At 45.9% G+C, this 21781-nt stretch overlaps 1 pseudogene; it reads left to right on the top strand.

Moving 5' to 3' along the window:
* The window catches only part of LOC138487544 (zinc finger protein 271-like), a 120414-nt pseudogene that overhangs the window by 82682 nt on the left and 15951 nt on the right, over positions 1–21781 (top strand).

Raw genomic sequence — 21781 nt, 5'->3', positions numbered from 1 at the left:
ATCCTTTCAGGTCTTGCTGCCTTTCTCCTTCGCTTGAACTGCCGGTACGGGGTAGCTGCTCTCTCGTGCATTCGGCCTTGCTCGAAGTGTGCTTTCGTGCTTTGCCTTTTATCCTTGTGGGGAAGAGAAAGGGCCGTCGGGTATGTGTAGTTGTTGTCAAGTACCTGACCATTGTGTTGGGACATGGCTCTTCCTGCACCGTCTGAACTGGCCGTACATACACCTCGCTATTGTCTGAAGCAGCCACCAACTTGTCAGTACGATCAGCAAAATCATTACCAAAACTGACTGAGTCATCCAGTGCTTGGTGAGCAGCACAATTTATAATTGCAATCTGTTCAGGCAACTTTATGGCATCTAAAAAGGATAACACATATTAGGCCTCATTACGAGTTAGCCGGTCCGGATTTAATGGTGCCAGTAAAACCGTACCAGCACCATTTTCCGGACCGGCTAACTACGAGTGGGTGACGTCCCGCCCGCCAGGTCTGACCTGGCGGGCAGAAAGGCACCTGCCCGCAGACGGACGCAGAAACACTGGTACCATTACCACATGGTGCCGGTGTTTCCACTTCCCATTCGCATGGAGTCCTATGGGACTCCATGGGAATGGGGATTTACAGAATGCCAGCTCCGGAATTACCGGATCACCAGGGCTGTAATGCCCCAATAAATCTGGCAACTCCGGAGCCGGTAAATCCCCATGGGTCCGGCGGCAACCTGCCCGTTTTACTGGCACGGCTCCCGCCGGACTCATAATCAAGCCCATTGACTGTTTTTGTTAGGTGTGCCAGTTGATGTCATGAAACCCCTCTGTTTCCAGAGTTGACCAAGTCATGGGCTATGCGAAATGCATATCTTGAATCTGTGTAGATGTTAACTGATTGTTGAGCTGCCAGCTGGCAGGGTTGTGTGAGGGCCACAAACTCAGCTACATGAGTTGACGTGACTTGAGGTAATTTACCGCTCTCCACCACATTCTCGGAGTACATACTGCATACCCTAAAACCACCTGTCAAGTATTCAAGGTCAGGATCGGTCAATGGTACATCAGAGAGATCGCCAGACAATCTTTTACCGTCACACAGTGATGTGATGTAACACCATGTGGCTATCCCTCCAGGGGGTGGGTAACAGTGATGCTGGATTAAGAACTAAACATCCCTTCACAGTGATATTAGACGATTCAATAAGAGCATCTCATATTCACTAGCTCTCCATACAGACATATGGTAAGTATTTGTTTTCTTCAATAAGGACACCCCAACGTTTGGCACCGCAACCTCTAATGGCGATCCTAGGACAATTTATTTATTTTGTAATGTATATAGCGCGCCGAATCCAGAGACATCTGGGCGCTGAACTTCACAAGTGACTAAAGTACATGGATCCACAATGACATAGGGCCTCATTACGACCCAGGCGCTAAGTGTTTAATGGCGCTGTAAAAGGATGCAGCGTCGTTAAACACTTAGCGCCTAATTACGAGGTCCCTTTGCGGGACCCGACCTTAACGGCTGGTCTAGAACACCCGTTAAAGTGGGGACCCGCAAGGGATAGTGATGGCAATAACGGTACCGCAATTGGGGCAAGAATGGGAATGGGGAAGGGCCATGGCGGCATGGGGAATTGCCGCCCCGCCAACCGCAGAATGGGGTGGTAATTACCCATTCCGCCATGGCGGACTCTGACATGGACCATGGTGTTTAATAGCAACCCGCAAAGGGACCTCGGAGCTAATTGCAAAATTGCGGTGCCGTAATTAGCGCCTTCCCCATTGAGCCCTATGGGGCAGAAATGGGAATGGGGAAGGGCAATGGTGGAAGGCGGATTTACCGCCCCTCCAACCTTGGAATGGGGCGGTAAATCCCCTTTCCACCAAGGCGGTGCCGGTATTTGGCTCACCGCCTACTGTGTAATGAGGCCCTATGTTTTCACACTGCTCCACCAGGAGGGTGGCAACTGCCACTGCCACTGATCGCAAACAGGGCATCACTTCTGCCACAACCGGCTCTAATTCCATGCTATAGTAGGCAACGGCCCTATAATGAATTCCATGCTTCTGGGTAAGGAATGCCGGAGCAAACCCATTTCTCTCATTACATTACAAAGTGAATCCCTTTTTGAAGTCTGGCATGCCCAGTGCGGCTGCTTCGGCCAGTAATCGTTTGATCTTAATAATTAAGATGATAATTATAATAATAATTGTAATTATAATTGGTTATGTATAACAAGAGAATGTTCGGCTTCTGGCAGCTTGACCATGTTCAGTGGCGGGCTCGGACTGGCCTATACGGCAATAGGCCCATGGCTGAACCAAAAACACAAAATGCTGGTATGGTTCCGTTTTTATTTTTTTTTTACCAAGTGGGCCACATTTTTGGCCAATGTTGGTCAGTTTGATGAGCTACTTCACTATTCGGCTAGTAGTTTTAACCAGTGTTGCAGAATGAATATTATTTAAAATGCACAATTTGCATCACAATTTATCAAAAAACTCCCCCTTGGGTACTATTCAAACAGTGTCACAAAAGGAATGAATAGCCATTTGCCTTTGTGGGCCACTTTTTCATTGGCGCCCAGATAATGTTATGGCCCAGTCCGACCCTGTTCAGTGGAGTATAGATCAGGGGTGGCTTAACTTACTCTGCAAATCCCAGTATCCATTGCCGGCAGATATGTGCTTGCATTTGGGTTATGGCCTGAGGTTTTGGTATATAATATACAACCTCCTTTTGAGAACTGGATATCAGCTGACAGCCTTTCATAATGTCTCAGATAGTGTATCCTAATGGAACACAACTGTAGCTTCTTCTTTGAGGCTTTAGGACCTTTCTCCACCAAAGCTGTCAACAAGCCTCATATGAAGAAGAGACAATCAACAAATCATCAATATATTGTACCAATATTGATGTTCCTTGCAATTTGATATTGCCCACATCATCTTTCTTTAATTGTTGTGAGAAGAGGGTTGGGGACTCCTGGGGCAAACGCATCCATGTGTACTGGACACCCCTATGCGAGAATGCAAAAAGATACTGATTGTCCTTATGTATGTGAACAGAGAAGACTGCTGAACATAAATGTACCACAGTAAAATGCGTGGCCTCTGGTGGAATACAGGACAATTTGTTAGCAGTATTTGGTACCACCAGGAAAGAAGGTATTACCACAGCATTGACAGCTCTCAGATCCTTTACAAATCGATACATTACCTTCCCGTGCTTTTTCACAGGGAAAATCGGAGTATTACACATGCTACTGGCCAGTTAATTATTCGTGGACTCAGCAAAGATTCAATGACTGGGGTGATAACATGCTTATGCTTCTGGCTTTAAAGGGTACTCCAGTGTACGAGGTAATCTCTTAAACGGGTCTGCCTTTATCTTCACTGGCTCTGCTGTGTGGATATACCCCACCTCATTATCATAGGTGGCCCATAGATACTTTTGTGTAGGCCCTCCAACCACTACTCCTCTTTCTATGTTACACTCACTCCATGTAATCTGAGGGCGCACTTTAAAACACCCCATCCGTTGTGCAATAAATAATGCACCTCATTTTACACAACAGATCTCTCCCCAAGAGGGTTTACAGGTGATGTAGGACTCGGAAGGAATACATGTTGCTCGGTGAGTGGTCCCAAATTAACAGGTAAAGGGTCCTTTACTGGTTGTACAACAGTGGTGTTTGAGATACCCACTGCCCTCACTGTTTCTCCAGATACTGGAACATGGGGAAAAGTATTCATTCATAAGGCAGATCTATTTTCTCCTGTATCCACCGGGCATGCTATTAGTGTCCCTTGCATACTGCAGTGCACGTAGGGCCCATCCTGATCTACAGGACTAATTAGTGCTTTCAGAGTCCCCTTCCCCCTTTCTGGTTTTCAGAATCCCTGAGGATGAAGGGATTCAAATTCGGGTTTGGAAACTGAGGTATTGGTCCAGCCTGCCTTGATTGCCTTTGAACCTGTCCTCCCTGCAGAGACACTGACACATTTTCTGGAATATTCTTATCTTGAGATGGTTACCTCTGTGGGCTGAATGGGCATTGTAAGATACTCATGGTGGCAACAGTAAAGACAGAAACAAATGATCACAGTTTAAGGATGTTTATTAAACTGTATAAATGGTTGAGCGAAAACAACTAAGCTAAACCTAAATCTAAGATGGGAGCAAGCTACGACCATCCCATAATAATAAAGCAGTCCCAGTGGCATCTTGTCAAAATAAAAGGATCTCTAAAAAAAAAAAAAAATATTGCCAATCCTTACCGCTATGTTACAAAATAGTGTGGGATAATGTTCACAAAAAGAAAGAAATGTTCACAAAATGATAAGTCGGGATGTTTTAGCCCGGGTCTCCCTTCCCCACATTTTTTAGCATGGGACAAGGTGGGACTCTTGAGCACAGCACACTCCTGGGCTTCTACAGTACAAGGCTACCGTTTCTTGTAGCTATATCCGGACCTTTAGGGGCCAAGTCTCTTTCCTAAAAAGTCTCTTGCCTCCGAGTGTCTGATGAATCAAATTTACAAAACAAAAATTCCTTTCCCATTTCTCAGTAGGGTGAGGACTCTTCACCCCTGAATCCCCCTAAACCGGGCTCCGATCCTCTCACTGTTAGCCTCCCTCTGTCGGGTCCATTATGGCCTTTCACTCCGCTTCACTCAGGAGAATTTTACTTGTATTCACAAGTCTCAATGTTTTTTAAAACCACCTCTCACTGTGGACATCCCTCCGCCGGATCACTGTTGTCAAGACAATGTTCACGGGTGCGTTACTATTCACCCCACTTCTCAGGCATCCCTCAGTCGGGTTCACGTTTGCCAGTTACAAAGTTCACTTTATTTTACCACAATACAGGATTCACTTCCCTTAGTTTTTCTTGACATCCCTCCATCGGGTTCACATTGCCAGCTTAGCATCATTCAACAGAAAGTCATTCTAGACCCCTTAGGTTCTTTTCTTACACAAGTTCTGGTCTTCGCCCCCAGTCAGGCTTTCCCTTAAGCCCCCAGTCAGGATTTCCACACAATTCTTTTATCACAGTGTTCTCAGATGGGTTACGCTTTACCCTAATTCACAGGCATCCCTCAGTTGGGTTCATACTTGCATTATTTACACAGTTCACTTTGTTTAGATTCTCTTGACATTCCTCAGTCGGGTTCACATTTGCATCCACTACATGCCAAAGACTTTCGACTGTAGAGTGGGGTTTGGCTTGGCCCTCGTATGACAACTTTGAGATTTCACGCCGGCCTCTGCTAAGGCCTCTTGGTACTTGTAGTTTCTATGACGACCCGAAGACTTTCGACTATGCACAGGATTCAACATAACCTGCTGCAGGACCACTTTGATTTCCTAGTTTCACACATTCTCCTTGTTCAGGAGCAGGGCATCAGTTTGAGTCCTTTGAGTGAGCGCCCACGTGGAGCAGCACCACTCCAACTCTGATGCCAAGTACATGCAATCTTCTTAAATGTTGTGACTGCAAGCTTGAGTTTAACGCAGTCCAGTTCCTATTGGGTTCTTCTGACACACCGGCTGTGTTATATTTGTTGGTGGTGTTTTTGCCGCTAGAGTCAAGGACGGTACCACAGTGAAAACCTCGTCTCCCGCCCTGGCTATCAGTGCGGGAGGATTCCACGTACCGCTGACATCCGTCACACCATTCACCAGCTGTGATTCCCGGTCTTATGTTTCTTTTGTCAGAGGCTTTTCGGGTCTGGGTTGAAAAGGACAAAGGCAATTGCCTCCATGGCGTCCTCACAAGACTTGCTGCCTTTCACATCCGTTTGAACTGCCATCCTGGAATAACTGCTTCCTCGTATGGTTGTCCTCGCTCTCTGTGAGCTCTAATGCTTCACCTCTTATCCCTGTGGGGAAGGACCTTCAGGTGTGTGTAGTTATTGTCAATTGCCTGACTCTGCCAGGCCCTCGTGTTGGGACATGTCAGGTAAATGTCCCTGGTTTTAGTCCATTGTATTTCACGATGTAAAAAAGTGTTTGTGTCTGCAAAGGGGAGGGGGTAGCGTTTCTGAATAACCTACTGGGCAGGCTGGGGAAAAGGTGTTATACGGAAGGCGGTACCATGTCTCACCTGTCGGGGACCCATTTCAACTCCCTGAGGACCCCCATTTAGGTGATCCTCCTGCAGTGGTCTACACCCAGGAACTGGATCCAATAGTGATGGCTGTGTCCTGGCCACCTGGATGTCAGACCCCCCAGGACTACCAAGTGAGACACCTTCATGTTTCTGACAGCACTCATTCTTCCAAGGACCTTCCTGTGTACAGTAGTTACAAATCAAAGAGTGAGTTTGGAATGATGGCTCCAGGAGCCTGTTGGTTATTCCAACCTCCCCGTTGTCCCCATGCTCCTCATGACTGCGGCTGAATCCCTTGCCCCCACTGTCTTGGAAGTTGTGGTTGTCCCACATATCTCCCTGTTGAGTTTGATATCCTGGCAGACTCCTTTGACCTCTGCCTTGTCCTCTTTGTTGCCCCACCATTTGGGCCTGATTTCCCGGATAGTGTGCTGCCCCCTGTAACTGTTCCTGTCCCTGGAGACTTTGCATTTGTAGTGACATAAGTTTGTTTCTCAAATACTCCTTCTGTTCTTGGAAAGCGATGCAATGATTTGCCACTCCCACTTGCTCTGCCAAACTACGCACACATTATTGAGTTGTGTTTGTACTTTCAGGAGTAAACCCGCAACAAACTGATTTGCAATAGCCTCCTGGGCAGTTTCCTCTGGCTTGGTAATATCAGAATGCTGCATGAATACCACCTTCAGTCTGTCCAAATAATCGGCAGGAGATTCACCCTTATACTGTTTACAATTTGATATTTTTGCTCAATCAGTCTTTCTAGGGCACACCCCTACAAAGGCTAGAACTATTTGTTCTCTTGCTTGCACCAGGGCTTCCCCTGTGCCTGCATCAGCGGCTGGTCAAGCCACCCTTTCCAATAATCGCTGTCTCATTTCTGGTGGCATTACTAATCTCATAAGCTGATTCATATCCGCCCTGACAGATAACAGCACTGTATCCCTGTCTTCAGCTCCTCCACAAACTGTTGGGGTTCTTCCCTTATATTGGGAAACTCTTCACCAATGTCTGAACGTCCACCGCTGTCCACGGTACATGGACCATGACCAGACTCTGTTGTTGCTCCCCACCCCCCTGACCCGATGACGGTTCGTGTCTGAGGAGCACCTGAAAGGCGTGTGAATCCCTTCCATATATCGTACCTCCCGTCGTCATCGAGGGATCATATAAAGGAGGCAGCCCCTTGGGCACTTGTGCCCCTGTGGATGCCAGCCCACTTGGCCCTTGCGCCCGTGAGTCTATTGGTCCAGAAGTGGATTGCTCTACCATGAGTGCCTCTTTCTGAGCCGTTGGTGCTCCTGCCCCTCCCTACAAATGGTCTCATACTGGTAAAAAATTCAAGCATATTCTCTGATGTTTCACTGTTATGTTCCTCAGTGCCCCACTCTGTCTTGCTTGACTCAATCGGTCCTTACTTCTCAAATATCTGGGAGCACAATCGGCCCCCATCTGTTCCTCTCCTACCCCTCAAGAATTTGATCTGTCCTCTCAGTCGGTCATTAATTTCCCTTAGTTCTCTAAGCTGTTGTCACATTTCCTAGCTGCAGCCTCTTCCAGCCATGTGGTGAATACGCCCTACTGTAATGATGCTATTTTGGTCCTTTGAGCTTCTAGAGCCAACCTCAGAGCTCCCAGATTATCCAAATTAAACGTCACTTCAATGAGTCTGTCTGTTACGTCGAGCCAAATAACACCATGGGCCTCATTATAAGTCAGGCGGTAACGGGTTAACGGCGCCGGTAAAGGTTTTACCAGACGTGCAGAACGGGTTCCGCGAGGGGAAGAGGGAGCAAACAACGGGCCGCTTGTAATCGGCCCATTGTTTGCTCCCTCTCCCATTCAGCCCTATGGGGGCTGAAATGCGAATGGGGAATTACCGGGTCCGGGTTCCATAAGGGAGGAATTACCGGGCCCCCGAACTCGGAATGGCCCGGTAATTCCCCATTCTGGGAACCCGGACCCGATTTTGGCTACTGCCAAAATCGTAATGAGGCCCCATGAGTCCAAATAGTCACAAGACGAACTACTAAACTGCCTAAACATATAATGGGCGGGCAACACCTTTGGGGCTTCATCTGCCTTTTTCGATTGTCGTTTGCCCATTTTCCTTTCCCTGATTAATGTCACTTTTGCCTATCACTTGCTCCGTTACCCAGGAATCCCTGTTTCTTTCACACTTTGATGCCACTCTTTTGCAGTCCTGAGAGGCAAGGGTTTATTTGCAATAACCAGAGACACTGGAGAGTGGTCCTAACAGGGATAAGGACCCTCACCCTTCTCTCATTCAGCTGCCCTTATTACTTTTTGGCTTTGTTTTGTCTTTGCTTGTCTGCCAACTTAAAACCCCGATATATATACCCAAAACACTACACCAAAATCAGCCTCTATCCTCAATATTTTCCCAAAATATTCTCTGGACAGAAATGATTTGATATGGCATTTATAACGCACCTATATACAAGCGTTCCAAGGCGTGACGAGGAAAGGGAGGGGGAACAGAGGGAAGGCAGACAAGCGATCCTACTAGGCCAGGTGTCATTCAGATCGCGCAAGTGCATGGGAAGGGGAAGGAGGAGAAGTGCAGGGGGGAGGTGGAGAGGACAGTGCAGTACATGGGATAAGAAAATAAATCAACAATAAGTAGAAGTACCGCCAGCAGGTGGCAAGTGCAAGGGTAAGTGCAGACGTCAGGTGTCAAGTGCCGGTAGTGGGACTGTAGGGATCCAGAAAACAGTCCCCAAGTGCGGGGGTTACCAGGAAGGCAGACAAAAGAGCAACAAAATCACCAAAATCATAGTAAGAGTACAATCAAAAACCACCAACATATACTGCCCAGAATTTCCATCCCATGTCTACATAATCCTTGGAAAGGTCCCCTCCTGCGTTGTCTTTTCCTGGGTCCCAATCGGGACCCATGGTCCCCCGTGCAGCCCCGCATGCACTCTCACCAGCCCTGATATCCTCCTCCGGAAACCCTCAATTGGAATTGAAAGTAGGTCTCCTACATTATCGTGTTGAAAGCTAGCGCGGGTGTCTGGACGGGGTCCTCGGGGAGCTAGAGGTATGCAGCATTGCGCAACGGTCACCATCTATCAACACAAAATCAAATAAGAGACTCAGTAGTCTGGTAGAAAATGGACAATACAAGATAGTAATTCAAAAATAAGTTTGCAAATGGAATAAACGGATAGCACCCCGCTCGTCGGCCACCAATCTAACCCAACACACCTTCCCCTTATATCCTCTCATGGTCCGGCACCTTCCATTTGTCATCACTTCCATGTGACCTTTCCCACCCCCGATGACATCACGATCACCCATAATGTTTATCATCGTAGTCTGTCCTCGGTTTCCATCTGGAACCCACCCCCCCCCCCCCCCCCCCTCACTTCGGGGTCCTTAACCGTTCACAGGGCACTACGTGCAGCCATTTATGTATCAAAGAAAAGGAGGTTTCTTCAGAAAGGGTGTGTAGTTTCTTTGACTCACCTGAAGCACTGTAATAAATAAGAGTACAACGCAATGTTGGACCACGGTATCATGTGTGTGTCTTTATATATTGAGGGGTTTCTTGGAGTTCGCCCTAGATACCCAGGTGAAGGCATTTGACGTAAAGCAGCCAGTTACTGATCTGTAATGCAGCTGGTGCTATACCCTGGCAGATACCATGAAATCGCTCCTGCCAATTCCAGGTGCTGCACCGTTCTCTGTTTTCAAGTGACATTCAGTGATTAGGGGGTTACATTAGTACCAACAAAGTTGCATTGCACGCCTGCAACAACGGCATATTATATAGAGCACGACAGAAGCAAAATGTGAGGAAAGATCCATACTATTTGAGGAAAAAAAAGAGGGAGATTATGAAATGGAAGGAGGGGGATTTCCCTTTTCCCATAGACTTGTACTGGAATGAGGAATATTCTTTGAAGGAGAAAGTGAAAGTCTATGGAAAACTGCACTGTTTTGACTAATATTCCTGAGCCTCCCTCTAGAATAGGAAGGGTTGGCATACATGGGAAAGAACTTTACAATGAGTACCACGCCATCCAACCACACAGAGAGTTAGTCCAGATGATTTGGTGAAAATAAAGCCACTTAATGACTACTCCCTCCTTTTAAGTAGTGTCTAAATTAGATGGAAAGTTACGGGGCCAATAACACGGGTCTGCAGCACTCTCTGTATGATTTTAATTGTTTTGTGTTAGGGTTATAAAAAAGGTACAGGAATTTGGGTGGCCAGTTTCCGTTGCCTTTTTACAACCCTAAAACATATCTGGTGGTAATGACTGTGCCTTTTTACACCCACAACACAAAACAAGTAGAAATACCACTCTCTGCCTCTTCTAGAATAGGTGGTGGTGTTGGTATGATGGTTACATACATGCCAACATTCAGATTCACCTGAGAGGGTGATTTCCACAGGGAAATCGGGAAATGCATATTTCCCCATAGGAATGCATTGGGGCTACAGTTATTTTAGGCGCCTAAATCAGAAGGGTTGGCATGTATGTGGTTAACAAGGCCCATCCCCCCAGACCCCTCTGACTTTACTGTGATCATATTTGAATTCACTGTCACCCAACTCTTACCAGCCAATCTCCTCCTCCGGCATACTTGCCTACATTTCTAGACGAGAAACCCGGGGAATGACATCACAGATGCCCCGCCCCTTTTGGCAAGACTCATCCACCCTTCCGCACACATTTTACAACAAAAAAAAAGACGACGTCAAGATGAGCTGAAAGGGAAGTGACTATAAACTGACTTCATTTACTGATAAAACAGTGTACCGTACGCAATAATTTAAAACATTGATGTTTTTTTGCATTATTGGCATGCGCAGGGAAACCCGGAGACCCGGACAAGAGTGTAAAAACCCTAAGTCTCCGGGCTAAACCCGGAGACTAGGCAGGTATGTCCTCCGGATTACCTGGTTCCCAACCCCCTCTGCTCCACCTTCAATAATATAGGACTCCTCCGAGAGCCCAATCCAACGGAAGCTCCTTTTGCACACAAGTGGAACTTGAACATATCCAAAGTCTCTCCTACCTTGAGTTTGATGCTCTCCTCTCTGACCACTCACTTACCTCATTGCAAAATCTACCCACCCACTTCCAAGGTAACTCTCTGCACCTTTGCTTCCTCTCCTCCTCACTGCCTACGCCTCATTTTACTATTGACCGCTATCCTTCAGACCCTATCCCCCAATTCTGTATTACTGCCCCTTCTCCTCTCTTCTATCTCTAAATGCAAATTCAAGCCTGGCACTCTGGCCCCTTGCCCAGCTGCAGTCCAGTTCTCCGTAATCTGCCAATAATGCCAGTCAGATCCCAAAAGCACGAAAACCCCCTCTAAGTTAATAAAGGCGGGAAAGCAGGCATGCCCTCAGGGTGAGCTACCCAGTGAGAGGGCCTTTAACTGATCTCTGGCTGATGAGGGTACATCCTTTTTCTCCCGTACACCTGTCACTGTTTGGAGCTTTAGGGGGGGGCCCTAATACATAGCTCTCAACTCAAACGCTTTTGGCGGGTGTCACCCGCCTTGTAAACCGCTGTATCACCCACCAAGCCTCCTGCACGCCCATTCGTTTCAATGGGCTTCTCGCCCGCCAAAAAATAAAATCGGCTGTTTTCACCCGCCTTTGCGACACAAATAGTTGAGAGCTATGCTAATAGAAGTGGGAGGAGCATGATATGTGACAGGTGATACAGAATGCCAGATTCTGTAGCACAGCTGATCTTACATGGAACATGTCGGTACATTCAAACACATGAAAAAAAGCTGTGGGATATTATGAATAAAACTATTACGAACATTAAAAAAAAAATGCAGAGTAATAACGTTTCTTCTTTTTAGTTCTATTAGCTTCTGTGCGCGTGCGTCCAGAATTAGTGTTCCAGTTTTGTGCAGGCTCTGGTAATTAGTGTCTCGCATTCTGGCGAGTAGTGTCGCGTATTCTGGCGATTAGTGTCTCTTGTGCTGCAGCCTCAGTGGCGCGCACGCGCCCACAGGTCCTTCACCTGTGAGGGGTTTTCTGTCCCGGCCACTTCTGCATTATCCTGTCATAGGAGAGCACCCCCCATCCCCCCTGATCCCGTTGGAGAACCATCAAAGGTCACTGCAGAGAAATCTATCAACGATCGCCTCAGACTTCCAGCCACAGTCACTGTGAGAAATCCCCCCAACATCCCTGCAGAGAAACCCACACAAGATCACTGGGGGGGAATCCATCACCCCTTAATATCACAGGAGTAACCTCTAACCGAGGTCACTGGGGGGAAATGCCTGGACAGGGCCCAGATGAGGTGAGTTGCCTCTGTTGATGCTTTCTTGAGGTCAGGGGTCATTCCTGCCAACTGACCCCGTGTCATGGGGCGCCCCTTCAGCCATGCCTGGCCTTTTATCCAAGAACGCATTGGATTCTGAGAGTGTTAGTTTTACGTGTCCCATTAAAGATGAGTCTGTAAGGGCTAAACATCCCAGCATGCACTGCACTGTTGTCTAAATAAACAGCACTGACTAGATGTGACTTTTGGTCCATGGGGCCAGTTGCCATCAATGCAAAGCTGATTTTTGTATTTTGCATTTACTGAACCGAAAGCTGAGCCCCTCTATCAGAAATACTGTAATTAAGTAATAGGAGCCTAGAGCAGAGCCATACCTTAACGAGGCGCTTTACAGTGGTAGGTAGTGAATAGTGAGCAATGGTTCCCACTCGCATCTCAAAATTCTTCACAACTACTTCTTACCTCTTCAGACTCTTATATTTCTATCCTCCTTGATCTCTCTGTTGCTTTTGATGCCGCTGTTCACCCCCTCCCCCTCACACACACTCTCTCTCTCTCCCCACTCTCTACAAATGGTCAATAATCCCACCCCCCCACACACAGTCTCTTGCTCACCCCTCTCTCCTTCACATCCCCTCTAACATGGGCCTCTGCACCTCTGCCCTCCACTGGATCTACTCCTGCCTCTTGGTCTGGTCCTCCTTCTTTTTTTAATTGTATTATCGTGTCACATGGTTAATAAAAAACCTTAACATAAGATACATGGAAATCAAACAAATTCATCCAATCATTAAAAGATATACGTCTGTAAAATGTAACGAGATTACATAACATTTTCAATAAATATCTTTAAATTATGAATTACATCTTATTCACAAAACCATAAATATTGAATCACATATAAAACCATTAAAAAAATCAATTTCCTTAATTATAAAAAAAACGTATTTTAGTCAAAAAATGATAAAAATCTAACAATGAGGAACAGAGAGAATGGTCCAAATAGAAACACTCCCATGGATTGAGCTTAATTCCTTGGATAAAATGTTATGTTGATTTATCCTGCACACCGCTACCACCCAAGGGCAGTCTACAGGCGCTCGTGCGGCTCTGCAAGAGAAGAGGGATGCGTGTGTTAGTGGGGATAGGATAGGTTCAGAACCAGGAAGAACTGGCGTCTGTCAGTGTTGTCTTGCATGTGGGAGTTGGTTCATGAGGGCCCATGTGTTCTAACCGTATGGGTAGGACTCAGTTCCTCGATGTGTGCTAGTGTTTGTGTTGGGTGTGTAAATCGTGTGATGTTAGCCTGGGATTTGTGGTCGTGTGCACTGGTTAGTTGTATCCACAAGGGGTCCAGAGTTGCGGATGGCTGCTAGGTGTATGAATATATTGGGCTGGTGTGCATTTGTGTAGTGTTGATGGATTTGTGGACTATGTGCAGGGGAGTGTCCACCACTACTGTTTCCAGAGTCTCTGAGAGTTGGTAGGGTGCGAACATTAGATTAATTCTCGATGTGTTTATGTGTTGTATGGCTAGCCCCTAGTCATGTGTAGTGGCTTTGGTTATGTTGGAGGAGCAGGAAGGCGGGAATGGGTTAGTAAGTCTGTCGGTTTGGTGATGCCTCTGACATGAGTCTTTGGTTGCCACTGAATGGTATCTACCAACGTTCTTTGTTGTGGCTCATGGCTTGTCAGCCAATCTCACTTCCTCTCCAGGCCTGGAGGCTGACTTCCCCTGCGGGTTTGGTAGCAGAAGGTTGGTTGTACCTAATGCATGGATTCAGTCCTTCCTGAACAATAGATCCATGAGGGTCTTTGCTCCCACAGCCTCTGCCAAACCAGCCCCAGTCACATGTGGCGTCCCCCAGGGCTCCTGCGTTTCCCCCACACTATACAATGTGTTTTCAAAACCCCTCTTCGACATACTGGACCATTTGGGCATCATCTACACGAATTACGCAGATGACAGTCAAATACTCATCCCACTAACAGGTGACTACTCCACCGATAACACAGTACTCAACAACATTTATTCCATTATCCAAGAATGGATGGCCAAACACGGCTTGTGCCTCAACGACGACAAGACTGAGCTTCTTCTCCTAGGCTCCCAATCCAGAGTAAACACACTCGATAAACTCTACCAGACATTCACCATCGACGGCAACAACATCTCCGTCTCCAACAGCGTCAAAACTCTTGGGATTTACCTTGATTCCTCCCTTACGCTGACGAGACAGATCAGCGCCATCTCATCCACCAACGCTTATACCTGTAAGCTTATCAATGCCAGCAGACCGTACCTCTCGTCTTCCAATTGCACCACCTTAGCCAGAGCACTAGTTCTCTCCAAAGTCGACTATTGCAACGCTCTCTACCCGGGTACCAGCCAAAAGAATATCAACAAGCTGCAAGTTATCCAAAATAATGCACTAAGAGCAGCTCTGAACATACCCAAACACGAACACATCTCTGACGCCAGACGATCCTGCCAATGGCTATCTATACCTCAAAGAATCGAATATAAAATACTCTCGCTCACTCACAAATGCTTATCCAACCAAGCACCCGATACCTCTCGGACAACTTCACACACCACACCCCATCTCGCCCAAATAGATCAGCCCAAACACACTGCCTAAATATCCCCAGACACAAACTCCAAAAAGCAGGAGGTTCAAGCTTCCCTGTGTTTGCCTGTAAACTCTGGAACTCTCTACCAGTCAATCTTCGATCTGAACCATCCTTTCACCAATTCAGACATAGTGCCAAAACTTGGCTACTGGCCAAAGAAGCCTAGAACGCCAATTATTAACTCACAAATGTACTTACTGCCTGCACAATCTGCACAACCTCAATCCTTGTAAATTATATCATATTATGTACATTACCTGTAAATGTTTTATAATGTCTATACTACCTCTATTGTTTACCTATTGATTATGATTGTAAGTCACTGCTATGTTGTAACCATGGCAAGCACCTGGATGCCCAAGGGCCAGGCGGCGCTATACAAATAATAAACTAAACTAGTGTGTTCCTGGTTACTCGTCCGGGTTAGTCGTGGCAGTTGGGTCTGGGCATGTTGTGCGGTTGGCTGCTGAATGGGTGCACAGCTGGTGTTATGGTGCAGTCTTCTGGTCCTCTTTGATTTTTGCTGTTATCTGTGACCGCGTCCCTTGGTGTGCTTTTTTTGGTCTGCAATGTTTTTGCTGTCTCTGTCCCTTTACGCTTGTCATTGTCTGTTGAATAACCAGGTTTTGAGTCATTTCCTGAAGGTCATGTCTTCTGTGCTTCTAATTTCTTTGGGCATGGTGTTCCAAAATTTCGCAATTAGGGGTGACAATGCTGTTGTAACCCTCCACTTAATTCCTGGTTGCGATTTTGACTTTGGCCACACAGACCCTTTGGAGAAGTCGTTTTCCTTGTTGTAATTTCACTACGTTGTCCTCCTCCTCATTTAAGCATGAAACTACCTCTTTGTGTAGAGGAACATTTAAAAGTTGGTTTAACTATATGGAAGTATTTTTGTAGTGATAGTTTGTCTATGAAATTAGCAAACTGTTTGTTTCTTTGTGTTGTCTCCCTTTGTTATAATTTTCTGTACACATATGAAACGCACCTGTGTGGTCATTATGCGTTATTCTAGGTCTGTGTCTTGTCTGCCTGAAATGGTGGACATTGGTTGGTTACGCCGCCAGGGCGATACACGTTTACCTGAGGTGATAAGTTGAGGCACTGACGGATCCTCCCCCCTCTGGGAGTGAAATGTTGGTAGGTGCCCGGGGGTTAGAAAAAGCCTGGGCGAGGCGAGTCTGAGGAGAGGGAGTCAGCAGGAAAAAAAGAAGAACTCAGAGCGTTTGTGATTTCTGGAGCAGCCAACCCGTTTCAGACAGGTTTTTCCAGCCTGTCATTGTCTCTCTCCGTTTCAGAGAGGAGCAAAGCGAGCCGGGCCATAGGTTGCAGTCATATGCTGTGCCGCTCTTTAACCCTGTGCTGGTCATGTGTTCCGGTTACAGCTCATAGCCCGGTTTCCCCTCCATTTAATTTCTACAGTGATGAAGGCGAAGGATATGTAAACGGAAGGAGACCCTGCTGATGTTCTATGCAGAGACTGTCAGTTATGCTACTTGCATTGTTTTATGCTATGGTTTAGGCAGGGGTATTGACAATACATTCGTAATAGAAAGTCATGATTCTATTTAAGATACAGAGGCTCATCTCAACTCTTGACTTTTCGAGCAGCCAAAAACCAATCAACATAACTTTCAAATAAACCGATCAAGAACTACAAATTCCATGAAAACAAGTGCTTTTGAAATTTGTATATAATTGGTTCCACGTCAAAGCATAAATTAGTTTTCAAAAATTGATTAGCAGAGTTTGCTAACGGAAGTTTTCTTGTTTAGCAAACGCACCTATTTGATTAGCAATGTTGTACTAATATTTGCAATGTCACCAGAAGTTATTTGGATCCAAAACATAAAATAAGCATCAATATATTATTTGTGTGTACCGCTGAAGTAAGATATTAGTGAGATAAATTAGGCCTTGCGAATTCTTTAAAATTCCACTAGACCTGCAGGTTGAGTAATTTAGTTTACCTACTTGACCTAAAAGAAATGCAATCGACCCATAGCCACCGGTGACACAAAAAGGGAAAAGCGCTTTCTGTAAAATGGTGCACGTCACCACACATCCGCTTTGTTTGACACACTGCTGCCACCAAGAAACCAGCTATGCACAGTTAAACTTATTTACTTCAAAAATGTTACATACAAGTTTTAAACATCCCTTGAAAATGGTACCCGTCCTTCATAAAATCTACTTGGCCTACGTGAGTGGGTGAATGGACTTTGCAAGCTCTGAGTGTGTGTAAAAGGTTCGCTTCATGAATGCATAGCGGCTGGAGGGCCAGGGGTGAACTTCCCTGCAGTGACTGGGAGAGGGCTGTGTACAAAAGGTTGCACCTGCGGAATGCAGCCTTGTCTACTGCATTCGCAGGTGCAACCTTTTGTGAGCGGCCTACAGACATAGAACCCAATAAGCAAAGAGCCACCCCAAATAATGATAGCATGAGCTGTCCATCCTGAAACCTCTAGAGATAGACACAGACAGCTTTGCATAGATCACAATACATTTACTCAGGACGATTGTAGAGGTAGAAAGTGTGCCATATAATGCACTGCTGGCCACGTTGGGGGTTCCATCCCTGTATTCCAAGAATCCACATGGAGATGGAATAACTGCATGCCAGGGATTCCTGGAAAGCACGACCAGCAATATAGACACCTTGACCAGAGCTGTAAGATAACTCACAAGGTTCATACTTGCACGCAACAATTTCTGCTTCAATGGAAGACATTTCCTATGGCTATGGGCACAAAAATGGTATCTCAGTGTCTTGATTGCCTATTATTAGAGGTGACCACAAGCCTCTTATCTCCACCTCGTGTGAGGCTGTGAAAACAGACCCCTGGGCATCAGTCATCCATGTCAAAACTCACTCTAGGTCGTGTCTCACCGCTAAAAGACAGGCATGCCTAGGTTCATGTGCTCATCAACATGTTTAAACATATACAGTCAGGAATTGTAAAGTTCTTAGACTCAAGAAGATACCACTTTGATGCATTACTCTGAATCATACACTTGACACAGGAGTTATCATGTTAATGCATTTAATATGACCCCCATCTCCTGAGGGTTATTATTCTCATTAGACAAGCTAAAGCCAAAGCAGATATAACATAACATCACACCTATGTACACGATTGCCATGTGGGCAAAGAGCATGTTTGAATGTATAAATAATAGAACAAGTGTTGGTTTTAGTTTATTAGTTTAAATGCATGGGTAACCTTTATCTCTCATTAAGCTACACTATACTATACTATACTCCATCAGCAGGCTTCCACTTGTCACTCACGTTTAGAGTGCAGTGTGCTTCGAATGAAACGGCTCCTTCTTGGGTTGACAAGTTCTGCTTAGCTGGGACTGGCTCACTCCTATGCTGCTGCTGCTGCTGCTGCTGCTCTGCACTCCTCCCAAGCCCCTCTTGCTTGAATGGACTGGCAAGTCTGCCGGGCTTCCTGCTTTCCCTCCCTTTCTCATCCTTGTGCTGGGCTATATATTTATCAAGTAACATGGCGGCCCTGCACATGTGAGGTCGTCGTATCTGCTGTTTGGAACAGTGAGGGAGCTAGCGTATCACTGTGTTAGTTTGAGGTAAAACTCCTATGTAAAACTACATTAAATGGGGTTTTGCACCTCAAAGTGAGATCTCTGTACCAGTTTAGTAAATGCCTTCACTGTACTCTATGGCATTTGTGAAGTGCTGCAACATTACACATCGTATGCTTCTGCAGGCTATATTAGCCAGCTGTCTGTTATCAAGGGACATCTATCTCACTTGTTACCCAGTGTTTTCCATGATACCCTATGGGCTTTGACTTTGCGAATGTGCAAGATGCTCCTGTTCGCGTCTGTCAATTTCCTGTTCTTGAATCCTTATCAGATATAACACTTACCCGTGAGAGGTTAAAAGGCTGCTCTCAGATAACACCTAATGGTGTGAAGACAAACAGGCTACTAGCTGCATTTGTCGTCAGCCGATCTGCCAGAACAGGAAAGCACCATTTCCTGGTCTTTGGCTGATCTGGTAGAGCCTACGAACACTTGTTCAGCAAGTGTCGCACACGGTATATGCATCATTACATTTCTATGTTAAAAGTGTAGTGTATGTTTAAAGAACAACTTTCATGGCTACAGGTTGTATAAGATATGAAAAGCTGTCTTGAATTAGTCTAAGTTCATGTCATCGGTATGCAAACCTTTTCATGACAGACCTTGAGGAGTGATTTCATAACAATTCCAGAAACCAATAATATATGTGTTACATCAATGACATCTTCTTGATTTGGAGAGAAGGCAAAGCTTCCCTTAAACAGTTCTATGAATCTCTAAGTGGCTTCCACCACAGTATTCATTTCACCATGGAATGCTCCAAGAGGATCCTACACGTCCTGCAGACCACTACTTCTGCAGGAAGGGATGGGACCTTGAAACAGGTGTGTACAGGAAGTTTCCATTAAAGCCACACAAAATAATCTATTGCATAAAGTCAGGCCATCTGATACCAAGATATTTGCTCCAACCGGAAGACGAGAGACAATCATCTACACAGACAAATTCACAGGAAATGTGATGGGACATTGGCAATACAGAGAGATTATCTGCTCCAGACCAGAAACAGGGAAACTGCCGAATGAATACTCTTGTTTGTCATCCAGCACTAACACAATTGAATGGAATTATTAAGGACATACAATCAATATTTAACATGGACACGAATCTGAGGGACAGTTTCAAGGAAGCGCCCTCAATTGCAAACAAGTAACCCAAATATCTAGCACTGCCCCTCACCAGAAGTGCATTTCTACCAGATCCAGAACAAATAAAAAAGGCAACGCTCCTGTGCAATGTTAGAAGATGTAAAACCTGCCAACAAATCTGCACTGGATCAACCATAACGCCCCTGCAGAACCAGACAGTACAGATACAAGGGGCATACACATGCAAACCATCCAATGTTGGATAACTTTTCCAGAGCAAGAAATGCCCACAAGGAAAGTATGTGGGTGAGACCTGCCGGAACTGCACAGATACAAGTGCAAACCATCCAATGTTGGATAACTCATCCAAAGCAAGAATTGCCCGTAAGGAAAGTATGTAGGTGAGACTTGCCACAACTGCGCAGATACAAGTGCAAACCATCCAATGTTGGATAACTCCTCCAGAGCAAGAAATGCCCACAAGGAAAGTATGTAGGTGAGGCTTGCCATAACTCAATGTAAGAATGAACCTGCTTTGATACACCATCTTGAACCAAAAAACAGAAACACTAGTTGGTCGACACTTCAGACAGGCCAGGCACATACTGCACAACCTGTCGATGATGGTACTGAAAAGTGGCTTCTTGAATGCCACACACAAGAGAATGTGGGAGCTTAAACAGTTGGAGATATTCAACCTAGAAAATGCCAGTCCTGAAGGTAAAGACCCAAAAATCAATAATGCAAATAATCCATCTGAGTCACTAAAGCACACAGGAGCAAGAAAGACAAAAGTTCATTACATGCAACCGCGATCAGGAATAATTGTAAAAAAATCATTCAACCAGCAATACAAAATGCTGGTGTAAACCCGCATTTCCTGTGGTTTTCAGTCTGTGCATGGGCTATGTGGCACGTCTGTTCGACTGGCCTGTTTGTTTATTATGCTTGCTCTATGTTCCTTTCACTTGACTATGTTGGTTTTTTGGCATGCAAAGTTGTGAGTGAGAAACGTGGTAGGTTCCACCAGCAGGGGGAGCGGGGCTGTCGGTTACATAAAAGAAAGCGTTCCACCCTTGCTATAAGAAACAAGACTTTGGGCTTCATTATGAGTCACCCGGTATGGAAATAACGGTGGTGGTAAATCCGCTGCCACCGTTGTTTCCATACCGGGTGATCTCGAGTCCTGCAGGCGGAGGTGTCATTCCCGCCAGGTCTGACCTGGCGGGTTTAACACCACCCGCCTGCAGGCAGACGTGGAAACACCGGCACCATCACGAGATGGTGCCGGTGTTTCCACTTCCCCATTCCCATAGAGTCCTACGGGACTCAATGGGAATGGGGATTTACCAAATTCCGCCTCCGGAATTCCCAGGGCACCAGGGTCGTAATGCCCCGGTAATTCTGTGAATCACGGAGGCGGAATGGTAATACGAGTCCGGCGGTAACCTGCTGGAATTTCAGGCACGGTTGCTGCCGGACACGAATAAGGCCCTGTGTCTGTTTATTAAACCAGGGGCACCAGTAGAAAGGCCAGTCAACTGGGCTGACCGACACTAGACTCCCGAGAGGGTCCATCCATTGCCCCCCTGGGTTCTCATTTTCATGCACATGCGTGCAGTAGGGTGTTTTACTCCCATGCTCAGGTCTCCTACAGATTGCGGCCTAATCATCCTTACCGAAAAGAAAAAATAAACAAGGGGAGAAACGCCTTACACTGGTGTTTTATAGTAGAAAGTAGAGTGACACCACAAAACATTGTTTCAGAGTACTTTGAAAATACAGTTTGCTGATACAGTTTGGTGATTGGTCAATCAGGATTACTCTATGGGGGAATATATATAATGCCTAGCCCTATTGGCCTATCCTATCCCTCGTGACTGTTCTGTTAGCTACATCATAATAACGACTTCATGTTGGTACCATTTAGTTTCCCAGACTTATGATTGGATAATCAACATTTTATTATGTTTCATTTAATCCTCGACATTCAATTGGTGGAGCTCCTTTGGCCTTTCTGGGGTGGGCTGCTTTGGTCACTGTTGACCAA

Source organism: Ambystoma mexicanum, chromosome 9 (assembly GCF_040938575.1).
Source record: "Ambystoma mexicanum isolate Mex_15411 chromosome 9, UKY_AmexF1_1, whole genome shotgun sequence".
Classification (NCBI taxonomy): domain Eukaryota; kingdom Metazoa; phylum Chordata; class Amphibia; order Caudata; family Ambystomatidae; genus Ambystoma; species Ambystoma mexicanum.
This window is presented reverse-complemented; position numbering and strand designations above follow the sequence as displayed.